Here is a 20072-nt window from a genome sequence, read left to right on the forward strand (position 1 = left end):
TGGACCGTCGTGCCCGACTCTCCGCGACCCCCCGGACTGCAGCCCGCCAGGCCCCTCTGTCCGTGGGGTCTCCAGGCAGAACGCTGGAGCGGGCTGCCGTGCCTCCTCCAGGGGCCCCTCCCGACCCCGGGACGGACGCCCGGGCTCCCGCCTGGGAGGCAGCTCCTTTGCCGTCTGAGCTGCAGGGAAGTCCCGTCCCGCTCCCTACCGCCCTCCTGAGGCGCCCCAGCCCTCGTCTCACGTCGGATAGGAGCTGCTACGTTAGTGATGAATGAGTTTGGTTCAAAGGCCAGCTACCGACGCTGACAGTTACGGAAGCGAGCTGGCCCGTAGGGCGGTGGTGCAGACTCAGATGACCCGGCGGCAGAAGGCGGGGTGGCTGCAGGCACCGGCGGGCGGGACCTGCCCGGAGAGGGTCTCACTGCTGCCCTGTCTCAGCGCGCTGCTGCCAGGGGGGAATGCTGCCTCCAGACGCCAGACCTTTCCGGCTTTCCAGAAGAACAGAGCTACCTGGATTCTTACGAAAATTCTACTTTTTTTTGGACTATTAATGCCTGATTTTAAAACATTTTAATTTCATCCTTAAACAAATCTCCGTGTGAGCCGGATCTGGTTTCCTGGCTGCCAGTTGTCAATGTCTTTTCTAGTGTATTCTCAGACAAATTTTTAAGTCATTTTAAACACGATTTCCAGATTGAAAAATCCTCTGAGGCAACCCAACGTCGAGGGGTGTGAAATGCTAAAGGATACCCTGGAAATCTACAGATGCTGTTTATGCATAAAAATAACAGTAGCAACCACAGAAATTCCTAGTAAGTGACAGATAGCCACTTAAGAAAATCTTTTACTGAAAGGAGATTTTAAGCATTCTGTAAGAGGTCCACTGTGCATGCTTTTGTGCCTGAACACTTCATTTTTCATAAACAAAAAGCCTCTAATTGTCTTCCATTTTAAAATATCTTTGTCAGCAAAGATACTGAGGAGGTAGTTAGAGGGGAAAATAAAAACACTATGAAAGTTAGCAGGGACATCAGTTAATCTCTTATCCCTTATGGCAGTTTACCTTTTGAGTGACAACTAAGGGTATCTACTTTGCAAATACTGTAGCTTTATTTTTGAGCAAGGTGAGAGGAAAGCATATTATTTTCCTCTCTTACTGGACATTATCTTCTCTTAAAAAAAAAATCAGGATGCCATGCTTAAACACTTGAACAAATGCAATCCTTTGAAATGCAAAGTATTTCAACATGGGATGGCAAAAATGGTTCAACTGAGTAAAATGCTAGAGGGGGGTTTCTCAACCTCAGTATATGCAACTGACATTTTGAGTCCGATTATCTTTAATGTGTGTGTGTGTGTGTGTGTGTGTGTGTGAGTGTGAGTGTGTGTATAGGGGGCTGTCCTCTGCACTGTCGTCTGTTTAGCAGCACCCGTGACCTCTACCCACTAAGATGCCAGCAGTACCCGCCCCAGCTCATAAAAACTAAAAAGTATTTGCAGACACCGCCAGATTTGCCCCTGATTAAGAACCACTGCTCAAGAGGAAATGTTGTACATCACAACTCAGATTCTGATTCTCTGAAAATCTTAAAATGGCTTTTCACACAAAGGGGAACATACTGCAAAAAGCATCACCACTGACTTCATCTAAGTCCTCCGGGCACTTCAATGGGGCTTGGGGAGAGAGGTCTTTGAGGCGAGAGCGGTGAATGGACACTGACAAGCAAGTTGCTGGGGGCAGGGCCAAGACGGGTCAAGCCTGGATGTGAAATCTGCTCTTCTTGACAATAATGCCGCGACAAGCAGGAACCAACAGAGACCTATCAGGCCAGGCAGCAACATCTGGTAGACCCCAGACTACTCATGGGGAACTCCAGCCTTCGTCTGGCCAAGTGGGAGGCGAATTTTCAACATTTTGAAGAATGGGATGATACCAACCAGTTACACATTTAATAGGAAATCCTTTCTTTCTTTCTTTTTTTTTCCATTTTGGAGAGAAAACATTTTTCCAGAAAAACATGAAAGGTTATAATAGTGGTTTGAAATCAGTAACTCTCGATTTTTTTTTTTTCTTTGTGCTTATGGAAGAAATCACCAATTCCATTTCTCAATAGAACCTCATAAACACAACAGGCCAAATGCCAGAACAGAAATTAAATGGCTCTGTGAGCCTCAAGGGAAAACATACTTTAACCATGAAGTATTCACACCAAGCCTTGAGCACAGTACATGAAAGAGAATGAGCTAGAGAATGTGGGGTTTGCATTTGCTGTTTTTGACAGCACTGTTTATCAAAATAACTAACAATTTTCAAAGACAAGACTACTTAACTTTTACTCTATTGCTTTTCTGTCTGGGAGGAACTGTAAAGAATAAGTTCACTAAGTCTTTGGTGGAGTTTCGGTTCATGTAATTTGTTTCACCACAGTTAGACATTTCAAAATGGCCTCCTCTAGCCTTTTCATACTGTGTTGCCTTAAAATATGGATGGTACTGAACTGGTGGATACGCCTCACTCTGCATTTGTCAAAACCTGTGGAATGTACTGCACACAGAATGAACACTAATGTAAAGGACGGTTTAATTAACAATAGTGTATCGGTATCGACTCATCGGTGGTATCATCTATATCACACTAATGCAAGATGTTAATAATAGGATGGAGTGGGGGGTGTGGGCAGAGGGGCTGTGAGGGAATTCTGTATTTTCTGTGAACTGTCCCTGTAAACTTTAAACTGCTCTAAAAACAAGGTTTACTAAATTTGAAAATCTGTTTTGTAAATTTTATAATAAAAGCCCCAAGACAGTTAAAAATTCTGTAAATGTCTTTTAAATAGGACTTTTGAGTATCGTTCTTCTGCCTGCTTGTTTACGGCTGGAAGATGACTGCTCAGGATGAAGTCGAGAAGAGAAAGGACTTCCTGCCTTGTTTGAGCGTGGCCACTGACCACTCTCATCCAAACTCGGGAAATACTATCTGAGTGCTGTCAACAGTGGACCTCAAATTGCATTATATTTATGCATTTTCTTCTTGTCAGTGATTTCACATGCCTTTTACGTTTTTCCTTCACGAAATAACTTTTGAAGTAAAATTCACTCACAATTGTTTATAATACATTCTCTGTGACAGGCCAAATTTATTTCTAGCTAACGACATATAGTACTTGCTAGAAAAGCAGTAAGTTATGATGAATCAAAGAGCTTTTTCTTGAACTTTATCTATACAACAGCAAACAAGCTGTTGTGTTGAAATACAGTAAATTTGGTTTTTCAGTGGCATTCTATTCACCCTGTCATAAAGACTATTGGTCCCAGTTTTAATCTCTGCAACAGTGGGACGGTTTTCAACACAGAAGCTTCTTGGATGGTTGTCAAAGATTCTCCAGGCTAATTAGACTGTCATCTGTCATGGGAAGGCTCAGAGCAGAACTTCACACTAGAGGCTCTGAGGGGAAAGAGCAATCTAAAGAAAGTCTTAAAGGGTCCTTAATTCAGAGGATACACATGTGGTTGAAAGGATAGAACCTACTTTTATGACCACATTAAAAATACTCAGCACAGCTAAGAGTAAGTGGAATTGGATGTAAGAGAAAGCTAGTGCTGGAAAAGATTCCTGAGAGTCCCTTGGACAGCTGGGAGATCAAACCAGTCCATCCTAAAGGAAATCAACCCTGAAAATTCATTGGAAGGACTGATGCTGAAGCTGAAGCTCCAGTACTCTGGCCACCTGATTTGAAGAGCCAACTCACTGGAAAAGACCTTGATGCTGGGAAAGATTGAGGGCAGGAGAAGAAGGGGATGACAGAGGCTGAGATGGTTGGATGGCATCATTGACTCAATGGACATGAGTTGACTTTGAGCAAACTCTGGGAGATAGTGAAGGACAGGGACGCCTGGCCTGCTGCATGCAGTCCATGGGGTCAGAAAGAGTCAGACATGACTTAACTATTGAACAACAACAACAGTGCTGAAAAGTGCCAAATATTTAGAGTTGGGAGGAACAGAACAACGTGCAACAAAACTCATGGGCTCTAGAGTCCTAGAGACTTAGGTTCTACTCCAGACTGTGGAATCCCAGACAGGCTGCTTCATCTCTCTGGGTTTCCAATCTTGCATCTGTGGAGTGAGGCAAGGAGAGATCACGTCGTTCAAGAGCTAGATTCATGGTAAGAGAGCGGTAGGTGATGGCTTCAGCACTGCTGTTAAGAGCAGTGATAGCAACAGCAGTAGTAGGGCTTCCCTGGTGACTCAGATGCTAAAGAATCCGCTTGCAATGCATGAGACCTGGGTTTGATCCCTGGGTCAGGAAGATCTCCTGGAGAAGGGGATGGCAACCCACTCCAGTGTTCTTGCCTGGAGAACCCCACGGACAGAGGAGCCTGGTGGGCTACAGTCCCTGGGGTGGCAAAGAGTCGGACACGACAGAGTGGCCAACACTTCCGCTTAGTAGTAGCAGTAGTTATACATTCTGAAAAAGAGACTTGTTTCCAAGAAGGTGAGATACCTCCGTGAAAAGTAGAGAGACTGGGTTTCAAGGTGAAAGTTCGTGTTTCCAAAGTAGTGGGAAAGAATGAGTCACGTTTTGACTAAGACTAAGAGAGGGAGGTCCCCTTGGGAGATTTACATGAAATAAAATTAATGCAGTGTTAATATCAGTTAGGGAACAATATCTGAAGGTTTGGGGGGAGGAGAGCAGATGACAGAAAGACAGTTGGTTCAGGAGTCAGCAAACCTGGGCTCTAAATTGGGTTTTTACCTTTCGAGTCCCAATTTCTCTGCTAACTAACTGAGTGACTCTGGGCAGGACAAGGCCTCTTTGGAACTTAAGTTGCTCACCTGTGAAATGGACCCATGGGTCCAGAGGGTCGCTCTGAGACAGTAGCAAATAAGAGTCTAAGTCCTTGGGTATATGATTAAAGCAGGAAAACAGTTGCTCTACAAGCTCTTTGTAGAATTTACCGGAGAGAGAAATAGGGGGGATCAAGACAGAGAAACAGTTATGCTTGCAAAATACTGTCACAACAGGACAACAGGAAGGGAATTACATCAGTTAGCTTGGTGCAGGAATGGATATTAAGAGGCTCATGAGTTGGGACAATGGGAATAACATGAAAATTACTGAAAGTGAGGGAAAGTAATTATTTGTAGAAGAAAGGGAACATGATAAGCTAATTTTTCAAAGAAGTTAAGTGTCAAGACATGGCAGAAGATCTTTAATATTGACTAATGAGCAATAAATTAGATTTAGTGATTTGATATAAGTAGAATGGATTATATTACACATTTTAATTACCACTTTATCATATTAAAGATTTCCTAAAAACTGACTATAAAATTCATATAAGAGCATAAAGTTCCAAGGATAACCAAGACAAATTTGAAGAAGGAAATATGAAGGAAAGATTTGCCTCATTAGATATCATGAATTACTACAGTGTACACTATATCAACTAAAATAATGTGGTGTTAGGGGAAGGTCAACATAGCTGTGAATGGAAAAGAGGCCAGACCTATCACTTAATGGAAATACCTAATCTTACATAAGACCTCAGTGTAAGCAGAGGTGACCTTAAAAACCAGCAGGCATTGTAAGTAGCTTCCCTGTCTATATGGAAAACAATATAAGTAGAACCCTACCTTACATCATACTTCAAAAAAAAAATAAATCCAAATGACTTAAAGATGCAGATGTGAACACACAACAAACTATACCTTTTTATAATGCAGAGAGGGAAGAAATTCTTAAACCAAGCTCAGCAAGTTAAATTTGTAAAGAAAAAGGTTGATGAATTTGACTGCATTATTATAGTGATAATATAAATTGCTGGTGAGAATACAGACTTGGCGAGCAATCTGGTAGTATTCATGAAGATGCATGTATTCTAGACTCAGAAACTCCAATTGTTATAATAGACTTGAAAGAAACTTGAACATTTATACAAAAGGAGACATTCTGCATAGCCTATACAAGTGAAATATTGGAAGCAACCTAAGTTCACATCAATTGAAAAATGAATAAGTAAATAGTTGTGGCATGTCCCATGCCTATTACATTCATTTAAACCTTGATCTACATGTAATGATACACAAAGAACCCAAAACAAGATACTGAGTGAAAGAAGCAAGACTGACTTGTGATATCAATTATGAGCATTTTTTAAGAACTTACAAAAATAAGTAACTAAAATTGGCAAAAATACATTTAGTAAATACATTTAGCAAAAACACAGACAATGGATGGGCAGGGTATTTGCCTACTTTGGGATAGAAGCTATCTCAGACAGCAAGGGAGGGAAATAACACCAGAAAGTGGTTTAAACATTCTTTGAGTGTATGTACCTATATTTGTTTTTGAACAATAAAGAAAACCTGTTAGTATCTTAAAATTCTGAGTACTGATAATGAATGTTTACTGTGTTACTCTTTATATTTGTCTGTATGATTGAACTATCCCCAAATAAAGCACAATGGGACAATTTTTAGCACTCATAATTTAAGCATTATCTATGTATAACTGTTTGAATTTTAAGGCATTGTAATTACTGTTTTGTAAGTGCTCTGAAATTTTACTTCAAGCTTTCAAAATGATTTTTTTGTTTGCTTTACTTCTCTGCTTCCCAAATCATCGAATAAAAATTACATGGGGGAAAAAATCTGCCATAAAACACTGATAGTTACATCACAAAAACATTCTTAACTTTTAACAAGATTTATTTTACGGCTCCACTTCAATTTTGATCAATTAGATGATCAGGGGCCACTACCAATTGAAAGGATTAGTGGGTTAATAAAATTCAATTCACTGAAAGTTCCTTTCCAGTGTGTTTGCAGCGTAGAAGTGCTGCGTAAAGTGAGGTACACCTGTAAATTCCAAAGCGTAACTTGGGCTCTCGGGACCGTGGACCCCTTTGATCTTGTCACAAATTGGCTCCTGCAAACCAGAAGGCCTCCTGGACTCGAGTCTCCAGGGATCTCACTCCTGCAGCATCTCCTAACAAATAAAATGACTGAGACAGATGCTGGACCCAGACGGAATGGCAACCATTTCACAAAATTAACCCCCAGATGATACGAACAGACAATTCTCCACATGTAATTATGGCTTTTGTTATTTTTCTCCCATGAAAACCGTCTATTGCTTTGGCTTAAATGCAACAGATAGAGGTATTCAGCCTTGGCTGGCCATATTTCTGATCCATATTTCCATAGATTATCCTGAATTGGCCTCCTGGAAGCATTTATGCTGACCAGTTTTGAAAACCTCTTTGTCAGCCCCTCACCCTTACCTGCTAACGCCCAGCTCTAATGGATGAAAGCAGGGGGTGATGATAATTACTGTCTGCCCTGCCCTGAGTGCATTGCCTGCGTCTGCAAAACAGTCTGTCCGGAGGGGAGGGGAGAAAAAAGGAAATAAGGAGTGTAATTCAATGAATACTTCGGAACCGAGCTTGAGGGTTTCTCTTTCCGTTTAAAGGAATAGTGATATCAGAAGCAGGATTATGAAAAAGAAAGAGTTAGTAAAAATAGGATCTTTGTGAATTAGAATAGCAAGGCCATTTCAAATTGAATTACACAGGATCATGGCAATTAGAATTGGAAAAGATCTCTCAGTCTTTCTCTGTCAAAGCATGATTACTCCCCACGGTATATTCTCCCGAGCTTAGTCCAGTCCAATTTTAAATGATTCAAGTGATGGGGCCTCCTTGGCTTCTCTTGGGATATCCCTTCACAGTCTGAAATAGCTAACAGCTAGGGAAGCCCCATATATACATATAACCTTTTTCCATTATTCTGTTTTGTACTTCCCCCAATCCACCTTAAAAATATTTGAATTTAATTTTAAATGTGTACAACCTACATTTAAATGATTAAACCCAGCTGAGCCTGGGTCTTTTTGGAGGCTGACTCTCTCTCTCTTTCACACATACACACAAGTACACACACACACACACACATCTCACATGTGCTCACATAAACAGTTAGAAAATATGACACAGCCACAATGTATTTATGGGAAACAATTAATAAAGATCCTTAAGTTTTATGTCATTCACTGATAAAACAATGTAAAAACTCAATAACCTACTGCTTTTCAACTGGCAGAGGGGCAACAAACTATAACCTAAGTGCTACTTCACTTTGTAAATATTATATTTATTGTGCATGAGTAAAATAATACGATCTTCTAATACAGTGCCTACTATAGCTTATTCAGTGTAAAGAATACAGGTATGCAATATAGAGCTAATGCCATAAGTAAATTTGTAGAAATATTTTATTCAAACATTTTTTTCATCCATTCAAACAATAGGGGACTCGTACTTACTTTGTGGATCGGCTCATTCTAACACTAAATTTGGTTTGAGCTTTGAGTAAGTTGCAGGGCCTAGGGGAACAGCTTGGGGTGTTCAAGGTTAATGGAGGTTGCTTAAGGGTATTTAAATTTGATCAAGGATTTTATATAGCTTTCCATGTCCTTTCCAAAGAGCTGGCCTAAAGTACTTTTCACATCTGTCAATCAACCAACCAATATCCAATCAGGTAGGAAAATGAGTACCCCGGGAAAAGGAGAAAAAAATAACTTGAGCTTTCTTTAAAGAGATGGAATCTACCATTTCTGTGGGCATGATTTTTTTATGTCATCAGTTCATGAAATCTTGAGCTGAAAAGAGTCTTAGAGCTAGGAATCTTTGAGCTAGAATCAGCTAGCTCAGTGATTATATAGTCATGGTCTAGAAAAATTGTGAAGAGAGTCTGTGCAGCAAACTAAACTTTTGAATGTCAGTTGGGTGAGTTCTAACTATGTGGATTGAATGTGTTTTTACATCAAATACCTCCATAAGTCTTGTGAAAATTACAAGAAAGAGATTTAAACGAACAGAGAATGTAAGAGAAGAGAGTAGCCAAGGAGACATTCCTTGGCTTTGCAGATTTTTTTTTGAAGGTGAGAGCAAATACAGCGGTAACTGAATGATTTGAATTGAGGAAGCTAATAATAGCTAATGATTTTTGAGCATTTATTATGTGTTAAGTATCAGCATAAAAGTTCCACAGTTTAATTCAGCAAACTCACAACAACGCTATGAAGTTAAGTAGTATTACTATCTCCATGTAATAGGGGATGATTCTGATGGGATAGGTTGGTTAGAGAGCTGTTAAGTGACAGAAACCGATGTGTCAACCCGGGGGATCTCACTCCCGCAGCTGTGAGAGGGGAATGCCAGTGATGAGCAAGGCAAACTGCCCCACGCAGACCCCCTTAGAGGCTCAGTGGGAGAAGGAGTGAGCAGGAGGCCTGAGTGACGGTGGAAGACCATCGAGAAGATCCTTTGGCCACCAGCTCCCCTATGTCACATCAAAGGGGATGCTAAACATCCAAGTGGATCAGAAGATTGGAGGAGGCTTTGTGGCAGAAAATGAGCTTCCTTGAAAAAATATTCACAATACCTGACCTTATCGGTTCCCATAAAGAAAGCCAGAGAGCCAACAAATCCCCACACGGTGATGCCTGTCTACGTTACCTATATAAGCGAAGTGCTTAAAATCAGATTTTGCTGCCCCTTTCTTGATGTCTGCTTCTATTGACTGGTTTACCTCTTACCAATAGGTTGCGCTTCCCTTGCTTTTTCTGTCTCATTTTTCACTGACCGCCAGTGTATGCAGAAGACCAGTGGAGACTGTTGAAAATTTCACCTGAATATCCGTATTTTAAAAAAGAACCTTGACTTCTACCCCACCCCATACACAAAATTAATTAAATATGGATCATAGACCCAAATATAAGACGATTAAGCTTTTAGAAGAAATCATAGGAAAATATCCTCGTGACCTTAAAGTAGCAGAGCTCTCGTAAAGGGCACAAAATGCTCTGTCATAACAGGGCAAATCGATACACTGGATTTCACTAAAATGAACAAACCTGGTTCACAAAACACAACGTTAAGAAACTGAAAGATAGAGATACAGACAGAAAGTGCAAAGTAAATCTGTACTACAGATATATGACAAAATACTCAGGAGAATATGCAAAGCATTCCTTCAAACAAACAAGAGACAAGACAACCCAACTCGTCAAAATTAACTGAAATACTTGAAAACAAGCAGCGCCAAAGAGTATATCCACATGTCCAATCATGTCTGACTCTTTGTGACCCCATGGACTGTCGCCCACCAGGCTCTGCTGTCCCTGAAATTCTCAGGCAAGAATACTGGAGCGGGTTGCCATTCCCTTCCCCAGGGGATCTTCCCAATCCAGGGATCGAACCTGGGTCTCCTGCACTGCAGGCAGATTCTTTGCTGTCTGAGCCACCAGCAAAGCCCAAATGTCCAATAAACATAGGGAAAAAAAACCTCAACATCACTAGACATCAGGGATATATAAATTAAAATGACAATGGGATATCACTGGTAAACTTCCAGAATGGCTAAAATTAAGAAGAGTGGCTATATTAAATTTGGGTGAGACTTATGAGCAATTTAAACTCATATATTGCTAGTTGATGTGAGTATAAATTGATGTAACCACTTGGGAGAACTGCTTGGCAGTATCTACTAAGTCTAAATACATAACTATTGTACAAGTCAGCAATTCTAGCCCTAGATGTATGCTCAAGAGAAATGAGTTTATACGTATACCAAAACATATGTAAAAAATATTAACAGTAACTTTATATATAATAGCTTCAAATTGGAAATAATCAAGATATCCATCAGTGGGAAAATGGATAAAGAAAGTGTAGTAAATTTACATGGTGGAATAGCAAACATTTATTTTTTTAAGTTTTAAAAAAGAATGAACTACTACTGTATGCAACAACATGGATAAATCTGCCAGGCAATATTTTAGTGAAAGGCAGGTGTAAAAACATATATACTACATAATTCAATTTATATGAAGCTTAAGTACAGGCCACACATACATCCACGGTATTAAAGCCAGAATAGTGATCACCTCTCTGGGGGTCTTATCTGCAATGCTTATGATGTTTTCTTGACCATCTGTTGGTTACTTGAGTTCATACATGTGTAAAAATTCATCATGTATATTTACTATCAGTGCATGTTACTGAATATACACTATTTTCAAGGAACAGTTTTAAAAGGCTAAAAACAAGGTCAGCTAGGATCACGACATATGTGAAGAAACCTTTAAAATAGAACCTTGGGCTTCCCTTGTGGCTCAGCTGGTCAAGAATCTGCCTATAATGTGGGAGACCTGAATTCGATCTCTGGGTTGGGAAGATCCCCTGGAGAAGGGAATCTCCACTCCAGTATTCTGGCCTGGAGAATTCCATGGACTGTATAGTCCATGGAGTCACAAAGAGTTGGACACGACTGAGAGACTTTCAAAAAAAAAAAAAAAAACAAAGCTATCATTTTTTCCAGAAAGTCATAGGGATTTACACACATTCATGAAATAGAAAGCAGGAGTTAAAACCATGAAACAAAAAACAGAAAAAAAGAAATAGGTTTCTTTGGCGGGGGGGAAGGTAAAATGTAAAAATTCCATAGAAAATAAAGTGGAAGAAATTATCTAGAAAGCAGAATAAAATGTTGGGAGATAGAAGTTACCAGGTTTTTAAACAATTTAGTCACTGCAGGCAAAAATGCTCATCTCAGGACGTGCTGGTGCCCGCCCCTCATGACCTCAGCCTGACCTTGGGGCAGCCTGGAAGCATTTTTCTGCAACAAGCTGCCCGGCGACTTCAACAGAGCGTTTTTGATTTTTTGTGAAATTATATTAACTCGGCGTGGTCACAACTATTTCCTCAGCTGTGACTGGCAAATACAACATTTTGAAGACAATTGAGGAAGCACATTCATTAATCTTTACTGCAGTCTGTTCGGAAGAGGAAACATTTCAAAACAATAGGTCTATATGAGAGGGGGAAAATAACAAACATGGTCCCAACAGCAACAAAATAATAAGAGAGGTGGGAACACTTGAACACTGACCTTTTGCTGCATCCCAGTTATCAGTCAACCCTGTGTATTTATCCATGTTAGAGTAGTGTATGTTATCATTTCAAAATCACTTCTGCTTTTCTCTTCTCTTAAATAATGTCCGTTCTAGAAAATTTGGAATATACAGTGAAGACACAGAAAAATCAACGAGGACCCTTCCTCATAGAGATAATCATTATTTATTGAGACTTAGTTTAAAATCCTTGTCTTTCTTCTCTCTTATATATATATATATATATATATATAGATAGATAGATATAGATATATCTTTATATATGAAGATAAAGCTTTATCATACAAACAAGATACAATCAAGCTTTATCATACAAACAAGACTGGACTATTTGTAAACGAAATATATAGTACATTTTTTGCGCCAAAATCAAGGGGGATAAAATCAAGCTTTATCATGCAAACAAGACTGGACTATTTGTCAGCAAAATAATACATTTTGGCGCCGCCCCAGCACGCGGAGCCCGTAGCTCCGCAGCCGGCCACTCTGTACCTCGCAGAGGGAAAATAAACAGGCGCCAGGAAGCCCGGAGGCAAAAACGCCACCATAGGCACTCTTTGTGCAGACTTCCGGGAGAAGCCCAGGAAGGAGCGCCCAGACGCTTCAGGCAGCCTCCCGGAGCCTTCCGAGAAGTGCTCAGAGACGGGGAAGGCGGTGTCCGCCAAAGAGAAGGGAAGCTCGAAGCCGTGGCAGAGGCAGACCTGGCCGGTCACAAAAGAGAAAGGGAAACGTGCACCCCTGCTAAAGGGGGACGGAAAAGAAGTTCAAGGGTCCCGGTGCACCCAAGAGGCCGCCTTCAGCCTCTTTCTCTCGTTCTGAGTGTCATCCAAAAAGCAAAGGAGAGCATCCTGGCCTAAGCCATTGGTGATGTTGCAAAGAAACTGGAATGTGGAATATTCCAGAGAAATGTGGAATAACACTGCTGCAGATGGAAGGGCTGATGCTGAAGCTCCAATACCTTGGCCACCTGATGCGAAGAACCGACTCACTGGAAAAGACCCTGATGCTGAGAAAAATTGATGGTGGGAGGAGAAGGGGACGACAGAGGATGAGATGGTTGGATGGCGTCACCGACCCGATGGACATGAGTTTGAGCAAGCTCCGGGAGTTGGTGATAGACAGGGAGGCCCGGTGTGCTGCGGCCCATGGAGTTGCAACTGAACTGAGCGACTGAACTGATGCTGATACTGACAGATGACAAGCAGCCTTATGAGAAGAAGGCTGCAAAGCTGAAGGAAAAGATATTGCTGCGAACCCGGCTAAAGGGAAACCTAATACAGAAAAAAAAAAAAAAAAAAGGAGGCGGGTGGGGCAGAGTCCTCCAGGCTGAAAAAAGCAAGGAAGAGGAGGACCAGGGGGAGGAAGAAGAGGAAGAGAAAGCAGCTGGTGAATAAGTGGGTTCTCGCTCAATTGTTTTTGTTGTTGTTGTTGTTGTCTACAAAGCATTTAACCCCCATAATCAATTCACTCCTTTTAAAGGGAAAAACTGAAATGGAAGGCTGCGTTAAGGCTTGTTTTTACACTGTACAGCGTCTTTTTTGGTACCGTTACACACCACCACATGTGTCTTGAGATAGCCCGGTCCTGGTGGTGCTTTCCAGGGCCAGTGGCCTTGCCTGGCGCAGTGTTCCTGGAACTGTGGAGCAGGTTCTCGGCGCTGAGCAGTGCGAACCAGCTCCATGCGGGGATGCTGGTTTCTTCATCTTCAGTTCTCTCTGATGAAGCTTATACGAATAATTTTCCTTCTGTTAACTGAATACCATTCTGTAATTGCGAAAAAGAAAAAAGTTGCAGCTGTTTTGCTGACATTCTGAATGCTTCTAAGTAAATACTATTTTTATTAAAAAATAATAATGTGGACATTTTCCTAAATATATAATCATTCTTAATTGATAATATTTCACAATGTGATGGCCCATGGTTTATTTACCATTATTGTATTGCTCGTCATTTAGTTTGCTTCAGTTTTAAAATATTACAAGTGATACAAATCATAATAATGATATAAAATATTTGTACATTTTAAAGGAACCGAATTCTTCTTGCCAAAATGCCCTGAGAAATGTTACCTAAATTTACATTTACACCAGACACAGCAAAAACGGCCTGGTTCTCTGAGCTCGAGTCAAATCCGGATATTGTCATTTTTATAAAATCCTCAACATTCAAATAGGAAAAAAGGGTAACATTGCTTTTTAAATCTGAATGTCTATGTTTCTAATGTTGCTGAACATTTTTCATATGATTGCTGGCATTCTAATTTCCTTCCCCTCCCCCCCCCCCGCCAAGTTTTGATTGGGTTTTTCTTCTTTTTTCTTATTAAAGTATAAGATCTTTAATGCTGTAGCTGTTGGTTAGTCACTAAGTCATGTCCAGCTTTTTGTGACCCTGAAGAATGTAGCCTGCCAGGCTCCTCAGTTCTTGGGATTTCCCAGGCAAGAACACTGGAATGGGTTGCCATTTCCTTCTCCAGGGGATCTTCCTGACCCAGGGATCAAACCTGTGCCTCCTGCTTAGCAGGTGGATTCTTTACCCCATAGCCACCTGGGAAGCCTTAAGAGCTTTAATAAGTCAAGGCTAAGACCAGTAATTTTCAAATGCTTTTTTTCTCTCTTGCTGTTGTTTTGTTTGGCAAATTATGCACATCTATATAAAGGAACATGTGTCATGGGACTGTAAGTAGAAGAACAAGGGTCAGAGGGTTCAACAGTTCATGCTGCCTTAAGTGTGGACATAGCCGAAGACAGCAGCCATAAGTCCAGAAGGAAAAGAAGGTCAGAAGAAAGTGGTTGTCATGGATAAGATGTATTTTCAGGAGTTTTCCATATTATTTGTATTACATTAGTGGAGGATTAGCAGGATAAAGGCTCTCTCAAAATCTACTGGAAGTCAATTCTTTGGATGATGATAGAAATCTTTCTTTTGCAGAATGAATAAGTCTTTTGGCTAGACGTAGATAAAAACTTTTGTTCAATATGGCGTAATAACTCCAGTAGGCCCACAGCAGCCAAACTGTCTATCTCAAAGTATCTTATTACAATAAAATCAAATTTAACCTCCTAAACCCAAGACACAAATCACTCACTTTTCTTTCAAACAATTTGTTAGTGTATTATCATAAATGCTACCTGTCACAAGACTGATAGTTGTCAGTAGCTCAAAAATATGAATAAAATTGAAAATGAATCTGAATGTGGGAACTATAATAGCATTTCATAGAGAGGTGACGATAATAAGAGGTTGTGGCAGACACGAAAAATTCTCAGGAATAGGGAAATCAAGAAAACTGTCTTCAAATTAAATAAGCTCCCAAATCAGTCTCACCAGACTTATATTCCCACCAAACGTAACAGTCAATAAAATATTTATTGGCCCTTGGTAGTCTATAGCAATGGCAAATTGGGTTTACCTTGTGAATTTTTACATTGCAAAGTTTGTATCAAGTTGCAGAGTGTAATTTCAAAATGACACAATCTGAGTTTATATTTCTTTCCAAATGATACTTGACACTTTTGTTAATATTTCTCCAACAATACAAAAACTAGTCTCACCTGAATTTTAAGGTGCAATTTTAATCACTATCTAGGATCAATAAACACAATGTCTTTTAAAAGATCCAAGTCAATGTGTTTCAGATAAAAGAAGTTTCATTCTATCTCTTCCACATTTTCTGATTTAAAAAACAGTGTTGCATGCAATTGTTCAGAAGGATCTCAAGGGTGTTAGACTGAGTGAAAAAAGTCAATCTCAAAAGTTATATACTTTATGATTCTATTTATGCAGCATCCTTGAAATGACAAACCATAGGCTTGAAGAAGAGATTAGGGGTTGTCAAGGGATGGGTGGAGGTGGGTGTGGCTAATAAAGAATAGCATAAGGGAGTTTCTTTGTGCTAGAACAGCGCCATATCTTGATTGTGGTAGAAGTTACAGAAATCCATACACGGGACAAAACTGCAAGAACAATACACACTCACAGACCACTAAGTACATGTAAAACCTGGTGAAACTGAACAAAACCTGAAGTTGCTGAACTAACATACTCATGCCAATGTCTTGGTTTTGCTATTGTGCTATGGCTATGTCAGATGTCACCTTTGGAAGAAACTGGGTGAAGGGTTCACGGAACTCTGTGCATGGAGTTTGCAACTATCAGTGAATTGTTTAAAAATAAAAAGTGTTTTCAAAACCATGTTTTCCGAATTACCCACATGTTTAACCTTATATAGACAATTGTCAGAGAGGAAGCAAATTAGAACTCTTAGCAGCAAAACTATCTATCACAAAAATCCATGCACTAACAGTAATTCATTCTGCTGCTCCTGCTGCTGCTGCTAAGTCGCTTCGGTCATGTCCGACACTGTATGACCCCATAGACGGCAGCCCACCAGGCTCCCCCCTCCCTGGGATTCTCCAGGCAAGAATGCTGGAGTGGGCTACCATTTCCTTCTCCAATGCATGAAAGTGAAAAGTGAAAGTGAAGTCGCTCAGTCATGTCCAGCTCTTCGCGACCCCGTGGACTGCAGCCTACCAGGCTCCTCCGTCCATGGGATTTTCCAGGTGAGAATACTGGAGTGGGTTGCCATTGCCTTCTCCATAATTCCTTCTATTATTGGCAAATACCTCAGGTTCTCATTCAGCGCCTAATTGCTCTTACTTCAGATGCATTTCTAAGAAACTCAATAATTTGTCTTTCACAACCAGAGCAGATACATTCATCCAATCAGTCAGCAGTCATCTATTCATTAACTTATGTTTATTCATTCATTATTTTGCTGATTATGCCATTTAATGTGATAAGCATGGTGTTCTGATGAATGACAATTTCTGCCCCCAAGAAACTTATGACTTAGATTGGTGATTTCTACAAAGAGGGGTAGAGAGAAATGAGGAAATGTGTATCAGAAAGGTACAAGCTTTCAAAATACATACTACCCCATCCCCCAAAGTCTTAAATATCCCTTAGGAAGACACCCTTCCACTTCCTAGAATAGAGGGACGATGAATAGAAAGGGGAAGGGGGGAGAAGTGAAGACAGATGGGGCCAGATTAGGAAATGCCTTATATGGAGGAGCTTTGGACTGCATCCTTATGGCAAGGGGGCATGACTGAAGGGTTTAAGGCAAGGGGGTGTGGCAAGTAATCAAATTTATAGTATTTTTCAAGATTTCACAGGCTTCATTATGCAAGTCTGGAGGGTTGATGACTAGTTAAAGAGGTATTGCAATAATTTTTGTGTGACTTCATAATCGCTGTGGGGATGAAGATAAGAAGGCACATTTTTGAACTCATTAGGAGGAATATTTGACAGGACTTGGTGAGCAGTTATTCCTCATATCCATAGAAATGGAAATAGCCGAAGGTGATGACCTATAAAGAAAGCTGAGCGCCAGAGAATTGATGCTTTTGAACGGTGGTGTTGGAGAAGACTCCAGAGAGTCCCTCGGACTGCAAGGAGATCCAATCAGTCCTTCCTAAAAGAGATCAGTCCTGGATGTTCATTGGAAGGACTGATGCTGAAGCTGAAATGCCAATACTTTGGCCACCTCATGTGAAGAACTGACTCCTTGGAAAAGACCCTGATGCTGGAAAAGACTGAAGGTGGGAGGAGAAGGGGACGACAGAGGATAAGATGGTTGGATGGCATCACCAACTCAATGAACATGAGTTTGGGTAAACTCCAGGAGTTGGCGATGGACAGGGAGGCCTGGCGTGCTGCAGTTCATGGGGTTACAAAGAGTCGGACACAACTGAGTGAATGAACTGAACTGAACTGAACTGAAAGATGACCCATTGCAGGGTGGAGAGGTTAATGACAGGAAGAGATATAGGAGGACTTCTAGGTTTCTGGTAGTGTTTTGTTTCTTGACTTGAGGTCTAGTTAAATTGATATATTTGAGCTTCCCGGGTGGCACAGTGGTAAAGGATCCGCATGCCAATGCAGGAGATGTAAGAGATGCAAGTTCGATCCCTGGGTCAGAAAGATCTCCTGGAGCAGGAAACGGCAACCTGCTCCAGGATTCTTGCCTGAAAAATTCCATGGCTAGGAGTCTTGCAGGCTACTGTCCATGGGGTCACAAAAAGACAGACATGACCAAGCAACTGAGCATACAAATACACAAAATTGATATATTTACTCTGTGAAAATTCATTCAGCTTGTGCAGTTACGATCTCTGCACTTTTATTTCTGTGTATGTTAAACTATGATCAAGATTTTTACATAAATTATGACATTGTAGCAAAAATGCACTGAAATGCTATATGATTTGCATGTTAATAAATGTATTCAATTGAGCATCACATAGGAAGAAAAAAAGATAAATTTAAAAAATTTTCTTGTTGTAGTATTGTCCTTAAAAGCAAATATATATTTGCAAATGAAAGAAATAATTAGGCTTTGGGGCTGTCAACTGTCACATTCAACAGGCTGAAAAAATTTGGCAGCTTTGAAAGTACATATTTCGTATTAGACCCACAAAGACTGACAAGAGTTTTCTTACTGCCCTTTGATAAAGATGAACATGACTTTCTTTAACATCATCTAGAGGCAATTCTAGATTTACCTGTAAAAGTAGGTTCAGGGACTTTGTGTTTCTTATTAATGCAAGGAGCTTAGAAGATGCCGCTGGATCCTAACATCAAGTATAAAGGTGAACAAAACTGAAAAATTAGCAGCTCTTCCTAGATCTGTCAGAGAAATGAGGTCATAGGTAAACTCCTGCCCTCCAAAATGGAGACAGGCAAGTTCAGAGACTCACAACTTGTTGAAGGCAGAACATGAGAAGAACCAGCACCAGGGTAAGAAAACCTAATTGAAGAATTGCTGGAGGCTCAGTGTGGACAAGTCTGAGAGTTAATGACTTCATAGAAGGTACAATATTTTCATTGGTTGTGCCTACCAAGTCCCTATATTGACTATTAGAGAAAAATCTCTCTTTGTGCTTCTGTCAAGGGGAGAGGAAAGGAAACCATTTTTAAATATAGCAGAACATTATGTTTTTCTTAATATGGCCTTGCCCGAGTAGAAACTATTTTACCCGAGCCTAACCTGCCACGTTGTTCTGAGAGCATAGCCTCCCTGGGGGAAGTGGCATGCCTAACTGCAGCCTCCTGTACCCATTCAGATTCATCAAAGAAAGGAGGAGAGGGAGGGAGGGAGAGGTGCACTGGTGAAGTACACAGTCCAGGAACACAGGCCCACCAAAGGCTGAGATCTAATCATAAAGCTATGAAATGCTTTCCTCCACCCTTGCCTTGCCACTACATTATTAAAGGCTTAAATATTGCAGTTCCGCTTTCCAATACATCTTGGACACCATTCAACAAAAAATGACAAGGCATTCTAAAAGACAAAAATAAAAACCAATTGGAAGAAACTGAATAAGCGTTAGAACCAGAGTCAGATATGGTGAGAAAGTTAGAATTATCAGACAGGATTTTTTTTTTTCAATTATGATTAATATGCTAAAGGATTTAATGGAAAGAGTAGACAACATGCAAGAACAGATAGATAATGTAATCAAAGAGAAATTCTAAGAAAGAAGTTTTTAAATGCTAGAGATTAAAATTACTGCAACAGAAATGAAGAATGCTTTTGATCAGCTCATTAGCAGGCTAGATGTGGCAGAGGAAAGAATCTCTGAGCTTGATGATATGACAGTAGAAACTTCTAACACTGAAAATTAAAGAGAGAAAAAAACCTGAAAGAATTAGAATAAAATATCCAAGGATTCTAGCAAAACTAAAAAATGTACAGTATATACACGAGATTATCAGAGGAAGAAGAAAAAGAAAAAGGGAAAGAAGATATGACTAAGACACAAAACCACAGAGCCAAGAAATTCAGAGTATACTAAGAAGGATAAATACTAAACACCCCACATCGATGCATGTCATGTTGAAGCTTCAGAAAACTAAAGATGAAGACAAAATCTTGAAAGAAGCCAGCACGGAGAATATGCCTAGTTGATAGAGGAGCAAAAATAATAACTACATCCAACTTCTCAAAAACCATGAAGGCAAGAAGAATATTTAAATAAAATATTTAAGGTTGAGAGAAAAAAAATCCACCACCACAGAATTCCATACCTTGCTA

At 40.3% G+C, this 20072-nt stretch overlaps 1 pseudogene; it reads left to right on the forward strand.

Moving 5' to 3' along the window:
* Window positions 1-271: 271 nt before the first annotated feature.
* Window positions 272-19833, forward strand: LOC136158696 (high mobility group protein B1-like; annotated as a pseudogene).
* The last annotated feature ends 239 nt before the right edge of the window (window positions 19834-20072 follow it).

Source organism: Muntiacus reevesi, chromosome 1 (assembly GCF_963930625.1).
Source record: "Muntiacus reevesi chromosome 1, mMunRee1.1, whole genome shotgun sequence".
NCBI classification, from domain to species: Eukaryota; Metazoa; Chordata; class Mammalia; order Artiodactyla; family Cervidae; genus Muntiacus; species Muntiacus reevesi.